Raw genomic sequence first — 15,305 nt, 5'->3', positions numbered from 1 at the left:
TTGTGCAAATTGGGCAAGGATAGAAACAAGTACAAAGCCTGCAAGTATGACGTTTTTCTTCATAAACCTGATTATTAAAGCCAAGCGAACTGCTGAATTATTGGGCTATAAACTTGATACTGCTATTAAAGCAGCCGAGAAAGACAAATTAACAATACTTTAGAGCAAAAGAAGTACTGCAATGCATGTCAAAAATAAACTAGAAATCTTCGACGCAGGGCCGTGAGGTAGATTTTCTCAGTATGATGCAAGACTTCATAATGCCGCCTCTTAAATGCTGCTTATGCCGCCCCCTTACAGTGCCGCCTGATGCGGCCACCTCTCTACATTATAGCACAGCACGGCCCTGCTTCGACACTATGGGTGAAAAAACACAGAACATTTGTCTTCTCTTAAATGCATTAAAGACAATTCCACCCACATCCATTGAATTGGAAAGGGCATTTTCAGTAGTGGAACTTTTCATTATTAAAATAATGAAAAGTTCCACTACTGAAAATGCCACTACTAATGAGTGATCAGAATATTAACCATATCTGGTTTCCAAACTCTTATTATAAAAATTTACAATAATATTTTGTATTATGTTTTATTTAAAAAAAACGAAAATTACCTTCTAAGTTAGAAGTTTGATCTAAGTTTATTTTTTTCTTTAAATTTTCAACTCGATTCAAAAGCATTTTTGTTGTATGCAGTTTCCAGCAAACTTTAATAAGTTTTTTCTATTTGTGAAAATTTCTACATAATTCAAAGGTAATTTTAATATATATTTTAAACAGCATTATTATTATTATGATTTTGGAGGTTGCAGAGCATATTAAATTGCTTTTAAAAATGAAAAATAATTATATCATTCAATTTCAAGATATTTTTTTATACTTTAAAAATAATTAATTATATCATGGAATTTCCCAGGATCCTGAGAAACAGTTCACTTTTTCCCTGAAATCCTGAGACAAGCAAAAGACCGGGAAATGAAAAACCTTAATGTTGATGTAGCAATAATGAATTCCTGGAAGCTCTAGAGAGCCATCCATCTAGATGAGCATGTAAATCTTACATTTTGTCATGAGATAACCATAAGTGTCTCAACATATAGCTATATTGGCCATCCAAGTAGAATAGTGATTCAGCAGATACAACAGCTAGCTCTCCAAGATTATTTATTACTTCTTAGATAAGATTGAGGGGAACAAGAAGATGATGTTGTCTTGTCACTGTCCCAGCCAAACAAGGTACATTTGCAATAGTTGCATCAAAATTGTATTTAGGACTTATATTAAATACTTATGACATGCATATGAATCTCTTTTGTGCTGATGTTGAATATCTGCAACGTCTCACACTTCAGCAATAAATGTGAATTTATATAAAAAAAAAATTAAATGACTTGAAAAAGTGAAAAGTTTTGGCAAAAAAATGGATTAAATGATAAATGTCTAACAACTTTTATTACAGAGAATCACACCTAAATGCAAAGTTTCTAGAAAAGAAACACCCAAATTCAGCATTTGAATATTTTTGGCCACAACTTTATCGGCCCTCTTCAGGAAACTTCTTATTTCTCTTATGTTATTTGCTTCTCCCCTTTCATATTAGCTCCTTTTATATTTATGAATAAACTAATCAGCAAAATTGAAACTCAAATGTCAGTTGTTAAGGTATTCAGAATTTTAAGTGTAAAGACCTAAGGAGAACATAGAACACGTCTGAAAATGTTAGTCTGTATAATGAATAAATTTTGCTATACTTTAAGGCAGGCCTGGCCAACCTGCAGCCCGTCATGTTAAATTGTGTGGCCCTCTAAGCGATATTATATATCTATTAAAACTTTTGTTTCCCTTTATGTGTATACCAAAACAATTAAATAAATGAAAATTTGCATGTGTCATTGTTATAATGCACAAGTATGAGTACAAACTCTTGGTATAACAATAAAATCTTATTCATTTTGTATTTGTTTTACTTTTTTAAAAGCATGTTTTCCTAAATTGTGGCTCACCGTAATGTTACACGTGATCAAAATGGCCCACAAAACAATTTGGGTTGGCCAGGCCTGCTTTACGGTATAATAATTGTTTTAATGAAAAAAACACTAACACCTAAATGCTAATTCCAGCATATAATCATTAATGTTCAAACATTTTCGGCCATCTTTCAGAGGTCCTCATCAGTAAAGAATGCAAAAACAGAAAAAACAGACAAGGCAGTTTTATTGTTTGAAAAGCTTTAACTTTCGAACATAGCTGTGTTTCAAATTTTTAAATGTTCAAAAAAAATCTGCTTCAGGTCTACAAACCTTAACATTCCAGAATTAAAATGTGAAGCAAATCTATTATTAAATCAAAAGCATTTGTCAACATTGAATTAAAGTTTGCTGGTTTTAAAATTAAGGTTAATAGTTATATGTATTGAGGAACAATTCATCCAGCATTTGTGAATAATATTTGATATTATCCCACAGAAAACAAGCTTGAATATACAATAAACTAGAGATGATAAGATACTTAATTCTGCCCAATATAATCTGATACCAATAATTTTCCAATTAATCTGATCCTTGTTTCTATCAATACTCTACAAGAGTTCGTAATAAATGAAAGCTGAAAGATCACTGGTTTAGAGAATATAAATTGTTCACTAACCATATAAATTCAAATGTAAAGAAATAAAAGTTTACAAATGAATCTTCAGGTCTATGCCCTACGGAATTGTAATTTGCCTAGGCCTGACTCAAGCCCTTTTTTTAGGCAAAAATTCAAACACACACCAAATAAATTTATAATAATATAGAAAACTTTTCAGATTGAAAATTCATTGCCAAATCCCCATGTGGCTCAAAACAGCCAAATCTGGACATTTATCATTAGACCTGGCAACATTCTCACACATTGCCTGTTCATCACTATAGAACACCCTCTCCCAAATTGGTGCCCTCCAAAGCAACAATAAATGTACAGTACATCACAGAGTCATCAGTGATGAATCGCACACAAAAATGTTTAGTTTTTAGATGACACCCAACCTTTAAATGGTTGTGGTTCCATGCCAACACATGCCAGTTTGCCTATCAGGGGGTGCACACAGTCATGCCAAGTATGGCTACTTTTTCACTCTTTTGGCACAAAAAACGGAGTTGGCAACTTGGCCACTTTCTGGCTGTACGCATGCAGCCATTAATGTAATCATACTCTGCACAATAGTGTCAAAACCAATCAGAATGTTGCTCAATAAAAGTGACAATTTCTTAAATGAAAGAGTAATTGACAGTGACGGTCAGCCATCTAAGCCTTCTTTCGAGGATTCAATGGATGCAATAAACACCAAACACTGCAGTTTGAAAGCAAAGCAGATGAATATATAAAGATGACATTCACAATTAAAATATATATATTTTTTCTACTTTTTCAAACAATTTTCAACAGAAACAAACATCATAGATTTCTTTTAGATTTGTTTTGTTTAGCCACTCTGTTACACTGCTCCACACTTCAACAGCAAATACCATCTCATTTCATTGCCACTAACCATACTGATTTAAAAATCATTTAGAGCATTAATTTATTTTTTGTAAATAAATTTACTTTTATTTTAATTTTATTTAGTAAAGTAATTCAAAATATAATTTAGAGTTTGATTTAGAGTTTAGAAGCCTTAACTCCCTAAGTTATACAACCTTGACCTTGACCCTAATTTTTTTATAAAGCAAACTAATAAATGTTCTCCTGGCAATTCGTATTAATGCAAGTTGACTATGATTTCTATTTATTTTTGCTGGAACATTTAGCAGAAAAATGAACAAAATTACTTTGGATTAAGCAGAGTTAATATCAATGAGAATGCACTGTATTTACAAAGTAATTATTTTATATTATATACCATATTATGTTCTATCACTATATTTAAAGATACTCCATTAAATGAAAATGTTGAATTTACCCAACAGATACCAATTCATAAATAATATATAAAAATTACATTTAAACTTGTAATGAAAATAAAACAGTAGACTAGTTGAAATTTTGATCTATTATTCTATTATATCAAAATTTTAAAGACTACATATGACATCTGAAGTGGTAACAATAATAAATAGACTATAGCAAATGATATGATGTGCATTAGCAATGAAAAAAATTCACTGTTTTCAATAAATAAATTTATAGAAGAAAATTTTGTTTGAATGTTGTATAAATTACTCATGGTGGAATTTCGGGACTTTGAATGTACTGTACATCTGAACTCGGGACCAAGACGGAGTTCAATGGTACCCTACATTTGGACCAGAGACGAAAAATAAGAAAGTTATCATACTTACTGGTCTTTTACGATGCATTCTATGCCATTTTAGAGTTAATTTTCCACTAGGTGGCACTGCTTGTAGTTCAGTGTACGTTTCGTTTTTTTCTTTTGTTCAAGAACTACTGTGAATCAATAATTAGTAGTGATGTAACGAATATTCGGTTACTACCAGGTATTCGGCCTATTCGGCCTATTTTTCACTATTCGGCCGAATACCGAATATTTAAATCACTATTCGGCCGAATACCGAATATTTAATTACTATTCGGCCAAATACCGAATACCTAAAAACAGGAGTAAGAAATAACAAAAACACAATAAATTAATCATTTTTGTAACTTTTATTAATGCTGAACATTAAACTATAATTATTAATGTTAATAAGAAATGGCATCTAACTCTAGTATTAAATTATTTCGTAGTTAAATAATATTATAGCCTTTATCTAGCCCGATATCTTATGGCATTGATGGCGTGTAGGTTAAAATGTATCGGGCATTAATGTTGTTGTTTACTTAATTATGTTATACTCGTATTCGCGTATATTTTAATATTTATACGATATTTTAAAATGAGTTACGAAACGTTTTATTGAAACTTATCGTATTTAATGAAAGAATTATTTATTTATTTCTAGAAGATGAGTAACTAATATATAATTTATTTTATATATAAAGCAAAGAATGAGCATTTTTCATTATATACAAAAGATAACATTTGAAATCATGTTAATTTTAAAAATATTGACAAAAACAATAGCAACAAAATATCACAAAACTTCACAAATAGAAACTTTCCAATAATATATTTGAACTGTTCCACAACTGGGGAGAAACTAGACCATATTATGTCACCACTAAAGTATATCCTTAGGGTACTATTCAGTCTACAAATACGTAGTAAAAACAAAATTTTAGTGTTTAATTAAAGAGTTAAAATTATCGATTGCAAATAAAATAACTTATAAGTTATAACTTACATCTAAATACCAACAACTGCTGAATCATAGCGGGCTATTTACGGCTATTACATAAATTATAAACCAATTTGGCACTAGAGGTAGACGTTAGGCTCCATCTCATATTAAGTTTAATAATTATAATTTAATTAATTAATTTAAATAATTTAGACTTAATGGAAGAAAAAATCGTAGTGACAGCGGGCCAATAGAGAGCAGGGTGCGCGATCTTTGCCATAATGCGGTTTGCGCGCCAATTTTCGTACGTGCGTTAATCAAGCCGAATAGTTTGGCCGAATATTCGGCCATTCGGCAACGCTCCTGGCCGAATATTCGGTATTCGGTTGAGGCCGAATATACTATTCGTTACATCACTAATAATTAGTGATGTTAAACACTGGGCAGCCTGCCAGTGGCTTCCCTCCGGGAGGAGTCCGTCGAGAGCACAAACAGTTGAATGCCACCTAGCGGAAAACATTAAAATGGCATCGAATGCATTGTGAAAGGCAAGTAATCGTAAATATGATAACTTTCTTATTTTTTGTCTTCAGTCCAAAAGTAGGATATCGTTGAACTCATCTAGGTCCCGAGTTCAGATATCTATATTCAGTCCCAAAATTCCACAGGGAGTAATCTATACAACAGCTTTTTGTTTATATCGATTAAACAGAATAAAGTAAAATATACCTAGAATAAAAAGTTATAAATATTCCTTCACGTTCATAACTTGCACAACTTGGTCTAAAAACATTGACCAAATATTTGACGTATATTTTTGGATAATAATATGCAAAACTGCATTTTTGTGAAAAAAAACTCACTGTTCAAATCTTACTCAAAATAGTTATTTTTAAAAAATAAATTGTATGTTATTATTATAAAACATTTCATTAATATATAAACAGTTTATATAAAATTAATTAATACATTCAAAATGTATTAAGTCTTTACAAGAAAATAAGAAAATATAAAATGTAGTAAAAGCAAGTGTATATACATATGTATACATATAGTATATATTTTATATATATATACACACACAGACAAAACAAAACATACAGAATAAAACTTGTAAAACTAACTAAATGTTTGAATAATCTATAAACTGGTTTTCTAATATTAAAAACAATTACTTATTGTGAGACTGTCACAATACCAGGCTGCAATTTTTAATCATATTTTAATTTAAAAATAAGCTTCCTTATCCAGCCCAGATTTTCACCCATCTAACTCCGTTTTCGAGACGAACAAACAAAGGGCAGAGAATGGCAGGAACATACAGGCGTGCAATTTTCACATCGCACACCTATACATTCCCAATTATAATAAAGATTAACACAAAATAAATACAAATTCTCTCTCTTCTTTGGATTAATGCTAGCAATAATTTAAATATATATACAGTAGAGCATCAATTATCCGACCGCGTTCTAGTCGGCAAATTCAAAAGTCCGCTAGTGATGTGGCACTCCAATATTTGGTTATGTCTTGGCTACTTTATTATTTTTGTTAAATTTTTGCATGTTTTAGCTGGCAGCACTGGCTCGACCATGAAAGGGAAGCTAGTATTTAAACCAGGCCTAATACACTATACTAATAATGTATTTTTTCATACTTTTCGGTTATCCGACCAATCCCAGTCCCCAATTAAGTCGAATAATCGATGCTCTACTGTATTTTATAATATATTATAAAAAATTTTACAGTACCAATTTTACTATTTTAACTTTTTTAATACAAAGGAATAATAATTACACAGTTGCAAACAAACTGGCAGATGGATAAAAGTAATTAACTTTACTCATATAACGACAAAATTTATTTTAGTTTTATATTTCTGACAAAATTTATAGTGATTATCATCAATTATCTTTCATTACTAAACAAAAATGCCATAATACTTTTTAAAAATCCCTTTGTTTTCAATTTATAAAAAACAAAATATCACTTTTTTGAAGGAATTACTCAAATTTATAATAAAGTATCAATTAACAGCAGGATGAGTCTCATCACTAACGTTTTCACAAAGATATCGATTTAACATTTTACAGTAATGCATTCTTTAAACAGTCGTGTTTACACAACAAAGTGAAGACAACACAAAATAAAACAGGAAAATAATTCATTAATAAAGATAGCTTTTTAGACAAAGTTTTATGGAAAGTTTAGGATAATCTTTCAGTAATAATTACTGTATTGAATGCAAGGATAATAAGTTTGGAATTTAATACGGTCTACACAAATTACGGTAATTTGACAACTTCGGGTATTTAATTTACCTTTCAAGGAAGGAAAGTAATTAACGCCAAAAATGAACGTAGTGATAAATTATGAATCATTTAATCTTTTTTTAATTAAAAATGTTCTAATAAAGGATGACGTAAACTAGAACAATTGTTCAAGGGTTAATTATAATATAAACATTTCGGAAAAGTTTAAAACAATAAGGTAACATTAGTTGATAAAAATAACCGTAATATTTGTAAAAATGATAATGGAGACTTACTGGGTGAAAATAATAATCGAGATTCGGCAATTCTGTCAATGAACTTTTATCAAACAAAATGGCGAATCCAAAATGGAGATCATCCACCTTTACATGGCGAATTAAAAACAATGCACTCGATTTTTATAATTATAATCACTGTTTTAACAGTAAACGTAACTCGATACTTCTTTATAAAACAATTTCCCACTCTTTGATTCTTGGTCCTCGTAATTTATAAAAACCTATGACAAAGAAAGCTTCCGACTAACCTTTGCTCACTTGAAGAAACACTAACAACGACGTCACAACAAATCAGCCGTAAATCGGCGGGATTTGAAAAATCGCCCAATATTAGCCTATATGTTGTAGAATTTGACGTCTTCCCTATCTCAACCAGAAAATAGCCACGGTCGGACGGCCGATCTGTTACGATGACAGAAAACAATTTCGAAAATCAAACACCCCCAAAAATTGTTCAAGGGGGGTCCGGGTCTCGTCCCTCACTACCCGTTTGCCACGGCCGGATGGTCGAGCGGTCAAGGTGGCAGCCTACCGCTCTGGGGGACCCGGGATCGAATCCGAACGGGTCGAATAATCCCCCGGAATTTTTCGGGGGGGGTTCGTTCGGATATGTCGGGCCTCGTCCCTCACCACCCGGTCGCCCCATTGTGGGCCTGGCCAAACCCATAATGAGCCTTCTAAAAAAGAGGCTTTCTTAGTGCCCACAGGGCAGAAAGAGATAACCTCTTAACGATGGACATCTACCGAGTGTGAGGAGTTTGTCCTTATTTTAAACTGTTTAACGTTTCTCCGCATTGAAATCATTACATACTAGGCAATGAAAATAAATGTCTTATTCGCGTCGAAAATGTTAAAATCCTCGTTAATTAAAGATGTCCGTTATTTAGAAGTGTCCTTTAACAACGGTTTTATTCTGTATGCGCTTGACAGCAGTTTATATTTAGCGTAAAACTTTTTCTGCGACAAATTTTAGTACAGCATAATTCATAATAGTGGATCATTCGAACACTATAAATTCAATAATATACGAAAGCTGTCATAGTGCATAATTCATAGTACAGCATAATTCATAGTGGATCATTCGAACACTATAAATTCAATAATATACGAAAGCTGTAGGAAAGTTCGCGGCCTTGCTATATGCCCTTTAAATAAGCCCTTTTTAAATCTGGCAGAGAGAGTGTGGAAAATGACCCTCTCAGCGGACGGCCGTCAACTGCTGTCACTGAAGAAAATATCGACAAAGTCCACGATTTGGTGTTAGCAGATCGCGGTTTGAAAACGCGTGAGATAGCTGAGAAAACAGGCATCTCTGTCGACCGAGTGCACCACATCCTAACCGAAAATGTGGATATAACGAAGGTCTCAGCAAGATGGGTGCCGCATCTGTTGACCGCCGAGCAAAAACGTGTTCGCACTTTGATGTCAAAGGAGTGGACTTCTACCAGAAAAACCCACAGGATTTTTTTGTGTTGGTTTGTGACTACTGACGAAACGTAGATCCGCTACTACACTCCTGAAACAAAAGAACAGTCGAAGCAATGGAAACACCACAGTTCGCCACCACCAAAGAAGGCAAACACAGTTCCATCAGCGGGGAAAGTGATGACCTCGGTTTTTTGGGATGCTAAAGGCATCATCTTTATTGACTGCCTAGAAAGAGGAAAGACCATCAATGCTGTCTATTACTGTGAACTTTTGAAAAAACTGAAGAAAGAAGTCGAAGATAAGAGGCCATACTTGAAGAAGAAAAAGGTTCTGTTCCACCACGATAATGCACCTGCACATTCCGCCAGAATCACTGAACAAAAGAGAAACGAACTTCGCTTCCAATTAGTTCCACATCCACCGTACATACCTGATTTGGCCTCCAGTGACTTCCACCTTTTTCCAAACCAAAAAAATTTTTTGGCTGGAAAGAGATTCCACTCAAATGACGAAGTCATCTCTGAAGTGAACGAGTATTTTGCACACCTTGACAAATCGACCTATTGTGGTGGCATAAAAAAGCTAGAACGTCGCTAGAATAAGTGTATTGCTAACAAAGAAGACTACATTGAAAAATAAAAAAGTTTTAATATTATTTTGTTTGTTGTTTTATTTGAGGCCGCGAACTTTCCCAACAGCCCTCGTATATATAGGGTATACTAGCGGATAGGTCCGGTGTTGCCCGGGTAATAAATAACCTTAACGTTTGTTTTTATTTATTACCCGGGCAACACCGGACCTATCCGCTAGTATAGCCTTATTATAGTATTTGATTATATTTACAAAGGTTATATTATGTAAGAATTTATCACATCGAGTGCCCACTCTAACACATTTTAAAAATTCTTTAAATTGTGTACAGTAGAAGGAATAAAGAATTTTTAAAAGCGTTAGATTGGTCACTCGGTGTGATAAACCCTTACGTATGATACGCTTTGTAGTTATAAAAATCAAATACTATAATATAGCAAGCATTAAAACGAAAACCATATGAAGAGTTTGGTTATTTCAGCCCACCATTGTTACGTTTATCGCCATACCCAGATGATACGATATGGCACAATTTCATTGGTCAAGTAGATACAAATTGAAAATATATTTTAAACTTTTTAGGATATCATATTTTTTCCTAATGTTAGCTCTAAGAAATTGTGCCATTCGCAGCCGAATATCAAACGGTAATCTGCCAACCAATCAAATTTCGAAAAAAAAAGGCCAAATATTTAAATTCGGCACCCTGAAAAACCACTTAAATCATATTTTATGATGCCCGGTAACCTTATATTACGTAATTTTCCTGTTGGAATGCCACCATACCGTTGGTCCGATAGAAAGAAGGGACTTACGGAAGGGGGTCGAAGTAATTTGTCCATAAGTAGTCGTTGACCTTCTTCCGGAAAAGAGGATGGTCAACTACACTCAAACCTGTTTTTGTGCGGTCTTTTTTTGTGCGATTTTTTATATGTGCAATGTGTTTTGTGCAATTATTTTTGTGCAGTATACCAATTTGATTGAAATTCGTATACCGCACACAAAAAATCACACAAAACAAATCGCACAAATAAAAAATCGCACAAAAAAAGACCGCACAAAAACAGGGTTGAGTGTATTACTAATTAACACCCGTCTACTATTAATATTGGAAAACTGATCCGTGTTTGATAGATTTTGTTGGCCCCCGCACGTGATCGAAATTGCTAACTTTAACTTCCAAAAGATTTCGTATGACGTGTTTAAATAAAACAAGTCTTGTAAAAATGAGAGACCTATAAATTTCCATTATCGTTACCTATCTATCTATCCTTCCTTAATTAATTAATCTCGAGAAAAGAGTTAGATAGATGAAAGTCGAGACCAGACGTGGAAGGCTTAGGGCAGGAGGCCCAGATTAACTATATAGGAACTTCCGGTTTAGAACGGAAGTAACTTTACTTTGATTCAAAATTTTTCTCTAAACGAAGTTAGATATATGACTGACACACGAAAAGAATGATGTACAGGGGCAAAACCGCCACTAAAAGAATTGAGAACATTGCGACCAAAAGTTGCAGGCATTATGACGATGTCACAATAAATAATCACTGGTTTGCAGTGGCGTGCCGTGACATTTGATGATAGGGAAGCTGTATTTCTGTAAATATCTATTAGTCGTAACTATCTTGTTATAATTTTCAATATTTATTTTATATTATGTACTAATGTTAAATTCTATTCTGCTTTTATTTCCAAATTGCTTCGATTTTACGAAAGAATCATTTGTCTTTTTCCAGCTTTATTCAAATTATTTAAATCGTCAAAGCCATTCATATTCCACACACTAATTTCATTTGAAAATAGTAGACAAGGCCAACGAAACAATTTTTGCATTTTTATACATCCACAAAGCCATTTTATGTCTTCATAAATGTCATCGTGAAAATGTCGAACAAATTTTTTTGTTAAAGTATTTATATGTAATTTAGGCATTAGTCTTTCTCTTTTAAGTAAAATTCTGACTCTTTTGGCAGGGTTTTATTTATGTCCCCAATTCCCTAATTTCTTAGTTATTTAATTACTTCTTGAGTAGAAATAAGTCGAAACCGGTTACTTTGTACTCGAATATCTGTAGTCTTGGGAAAGAAGTGGAAAGAAATTTTTATGACAACCGATACATATATCGTAAATTTAAGGAAATATAAAGTCTACAGCTGTTTTTGTACCTTGTGCGTCTCATTTATTAGATTTAGTTGTAAATGATGCTGCCAAAGTAACAGTTAATTTTTTAACATTGTACAAGAATTGTACACGTTTTTTTCTGCATGCCCTGGGACATACTAAATCGTAGTATCACTAGTTTAACATTGAAATCTGTAAGTAACACACGATGGGAGCAGAATAAAAGCGTAATAAATATTTTAATCGATTTTTTTTTAACTCCAGAACTATAACAAAAACATACCAGTAAATTCCTATCGGTTGGGTTAAGTTATAAATCTACTCGCGATTCATATAATGAGGCGAGGGCGGCCAAATATTTAGCAGGCAGGCGGCTAACAACCCAGAACCGGTCCTAGATATTTTGTTTGTTTTGTTAAGTTATGGCAACGCAACACTTGAGCGATCTGCCTGGGGGATGCCTTTCGGGAGGACTTTTAAGGGAAACTGTCCCCTATTTAGGCGTTACAGACGTGGAGAAAACCGGGAAAACTTCACGTGGCCAGCCCTTCCGAGCGAAGCTCGAACCCACGAGTAAGCGGTGTTCAGGGTACGAAGACCGTTTGGCCACTGGTGGGCAGGGCTAGATCATCGCATAGACAAATGAGACAAATGTCTAGAACCTGGTCTTTTGAAGGGCCCGCCAAACTGTCTATTCTGAAAAGATTTGTAAATAAGATAGTATACCTTTCTGAATTTTTAGATAAAGTTTATTCATATTTATATACTTACTTTTAAAAAACTATCTTGGCTTTTATTTAAATTATCTTTTTCATTAATCGATTTACCTTTCATGGGTAAAACATATTTAAATATTAACCAAAAAGGTAAATTAAACAGTTGATATTTTAAGGTAATATTGTTATTGTATAACAACTTTTGTTAGGCATTTAATAAAATAAATTTCAATTTTTTTTTTAAATTTATAAACAAACTGTTCAAATTTTTTAGGAAAACCAAAATTTATTGTTGTATATTAAATATTTTATATTAATAAAAATTTAAGATTTGTTTTAGTTTTTTAAATTATTTAGTTTTGTTTTATTTATTGTTTTATATTTTTTGTGCGCTCTATTTCTTGTGGGAGAGAGAGGGGGCCGGTAAGAAGAAAATGTCTAGGGCCCCAAAGCTGGTTAATCCGGCCCTGCTGGTGGGCACGATCCTGGATAGAATCATTGGAAGCGTTATGCGATATATTGGTGTGTAGCTTCCACAGATAAACCGCGTGAGATTGATGGTCCGTAAAGCGCATGCGCAGATGCCTATAGTCTGTCTGCTTTACACCATTCAAATATTTTGGCTGGCCGTCCCGTATTCGACAATACGGCGCTTCCATTGGGAATATGCTTATACGAATTTGTATTCGAATATGCAATAGCAATTTTATCATTGTTTTTCACAAATAGAAATTTGTAATAAGATACATAATGGAGTTATAATAAAATATAAATTTTAATTAATTCAAAGTACGTTCAAATATGAAAATAATCGCACAATACGTATTTAGGCCCACCAATAGCCAAGCTGTCTTCGTTCCCCGAACACTGGAAATTCGGTCATGGGTTTGCGCTGACCGGCTGTCCACGTGGAGTTTTCCAGGTGTTTTCCACGTCTGCATCGCCTAAATAGGGGCAGTTACCCTTAAAAAGACTTCCCTGAAGGCATCCCTCTAGGCAGATCAAGTGTTGCAAGGCCCAAGTTTGCGTTGCCATAACCAAACAAACGTATTTATATTTTAGAAAATACAAGGCTTCCATCGCGTCCAAAGACGGCACGCCACTGCTGGTTAGAATTGGTATGGTTTATTTAGTTACTGCAACGTGACACGTGAGTGATCTACCAAGAAAGATGCATCACGAAAAGACGTTTATGTAAAGTTGGTCCCAATTGAAGTGTTACTAACGCAAAGAAAACCCAGAAAACTCCAATTGGCCAGTCCGTTGATTATGCGCGAACCCACGACCGACTACCGGTGTTCGGTGGTCTTTTCGAATTGTTTCGAATGGTAGCCGGCATTCTAATTTTTTTTCGTGGCTATTTTGAATGCTCTTTCAACAAATAATACATTTTATGGTTAAATTTTACAATTGGGACCCTTCTTTTGCTTTTAAAAGCTCATATTTTAGAATTATAGATTCTTCCATCAACATACTATCGATAGTGCGGGCGCCGCCATCTTTCTTTCTTTTACCGTCGTTCCTAAATACCTACAAACAGCAGCACACTCCCGTAGCAGCGGTGACGCGGAACGACTGCTATTAAAGAACTCACCCAATGTCATTCAGAATGTCATCACTAAGCTTCTCCTTTTTTATTCCAGTTTATATGGAGATTTTAGCCTGTTGGCATTTTCTCCGATGTACACCGCTTTACGATTATGCGAAGCGGTTCGAAGGATATATAAAACGTTCTAAAGCCTCCACGTGCTGACGAGGAGGGAGGTCGGCGTGTGCCCAGTAAATACGTGTGAGTGTCCTGGACGATTGCGAAATCTATAGATAAAGTGCGGCCGAGGTCTTGACGGGCCTCCTTATACTTCGGACAAGTAATCCAGAAATGGCGGGATGTTTCCGGAGCGCCCAGGGTGAGACGCATAGACCTCTGGAATAAAGAAACCCGTTTAACGGGGCTGTATCGGTAGGAAGGCCGGCCAAGAGGGTTTCGGCATAACGAGATGAGGTGTATGAATATGGCCAGGGAACAAAAGGCCGGAGGTGATCCCGACCTTTTTGTCTAAGACTAGTAGACTAGGAGTCGACGTAGATATCGATAAGAGTATCCCGCATGGCCCGGATTAGATCGCGTTACATGAAGGGCTGCCTCCAGGAGCCGGATGGGTTGTCTTTTCTCGCCGCCTTGTCTGCTGCCTCATTGATTTGTATGCCGAACATGACCCCTGGTTCCAATCTTGGCTTGGGATGCAAACTGATTTCGGCTGCTAAGTCGATTATTATTGCCGGGGATGAAAAGTTAACTACCGTCCCTCACTCGAAGGCTTTATAGATTTGTACCCTTTCCAGGTTTTTCAGCCGAGACACTATTTTCTCACAATGGGGTCTTTTTCATTTCTAAGGAGTGACAAAATCGTAGGGTTTTCTAAAACCAATTCTATGCTTACTACATCGGGCTATCTACTTACAGATGGAACAGAGAGCTTTGCCCTACTACATTACGTAGTAGGGCAAGGCTCTCAAGATTTGTTTAAGGTAGGATGGCCGAGCGGTTAAGGTGCAGCCTACTGCTTTAGACAACCCGGAATCAAATCCGTCAGAATTTGAACCAGAGTTTTCCCGATCCGGACAAATTTGATGGCCCGAAATTTTTCAGGTGGTGATCAGTACGGATATGTCGGGC

The 15,305-nt window shown here is 34.6% G+C and overlaps 1 protein-coding gene across 2 annotated transcripts in view; it reads right to left on the bottom strand.

The window, feature by feature from the left end:
- The window catches only part of Cul1 (cullin 1), an 88,890-nt gene extending 80,843 nt beyond the window's left edge, over window positions 1-8,047 (bottom strand). Inside the window, exon 1 of one of the 2 annotated variants that reach the window (XM_067275244.1) lies at window positions 8,018-8,047. The gene's annotated coding sequence lies outside the window, so the exon portion shown is untranslated. Of the gene's footprint in view, window positions 1-7,766 lie in introns of both variants that reach the window. The other variant, XM_067275243.1, reaches the window with a different exon arrangement.
- Between the last annotated feature and the right edge of the window lie 7,258 nt (window positions 8,048-15,305).

This window comes from Centruroides vittatus, unplaced genomic scaffold, assembly GCF_030686945.1.
Source record: "Centruroides vittatus isolate TY-2023 unplaced genomic scaffold, ASM3068694v2 contig_602, whole genome shotgun sequence".
Taxonomy (NCBI): Eukaryota; Metazoa; Arthropoda; class Arachnida; order Scorpiones; family Buthidae; genus Centruroides; species Centruroides vittatus.
This window is presented reverse-complemented; position numbering and strand designations above follow the sequence as displayed.